A 531-nucleotide genomic window follows, 5' to 3' on the forward strand; every position below is an offset into this window, starting at 1 on the left:
GGATAGCTTCTTAGAAAAAGCTTTATGGTAATCAATGCTAAGAGATAAAGCAACAGGAACCATCAGCTATTGCTAGTAGGTGTATACAATGATACAACCACTTTGGAAAACTGACTGGAAACTTGTAATAAAATAAACATATATCTACCTTATGAACCAGCAATTCTACTCCTAGGTTTATATCCAAGAAAAGGGAAAATATATGTCTGAAAAAAACAAAACAAAAACAAAGCATTTTGTTCAAGAATTTTATGGGAGTTCCTTGGTGGTCCAGTGGTTAGGACTCAGCACTTTCACTGCCATGGCCCTGGTTTGATTCCTGGTCAGGGAACTAAGATCTCACAGGCCACATGCTACAGCCAAGAAAAAGAAAAATGTGTTCCAAATAACAATTTTTTTTAAAAGGTATGTTTATGGCAGCTTTATTTACAGCTAAAAACTAAAGATAACCCAAATATCATGATATGGGAAAATGGGTAAAAACTATGATATATTCATGTCATAAAATACTCCTCAGCAATAACAAGAAAT

The 531-nt window shown here is 34.1% G+C and overlaps 1 non-coding gene across 1 annotated transcript; it reads left to right on the forward strand.

Annotated features, from left to right (window-relative positions):
* Nucleotides 1-259: 259 nt before the first annotated feature.
* TRNAE-UUC (transfer RNA glutamic acid (anticodon UUC)) lies at nucleotides 260-331 on the forward strand. Its single transcript has one exon. It is a non-coding gene; the product is annotated as a tRNA-Glu (tRNA).
* Nucleotides 332-531: the final 200 nt, after the last annotated feature.

Source organism: Lipotes vexillifer, unplaced genomic scaffold (genome assembly GCF_000442215.2).
Source record: "Lipotes vexillifer unplaced genomic scaffold, Lipotes_vexillifer_v1.1 scaffold8, whole genome shotgun sequence".
Classification (NCBI taxonomy): Eukaryota; Metazoa; Chordata; class Mammalia; order Artiodactyla; family Lipotidae; genus Lipotes; species Lipotes vexillifer.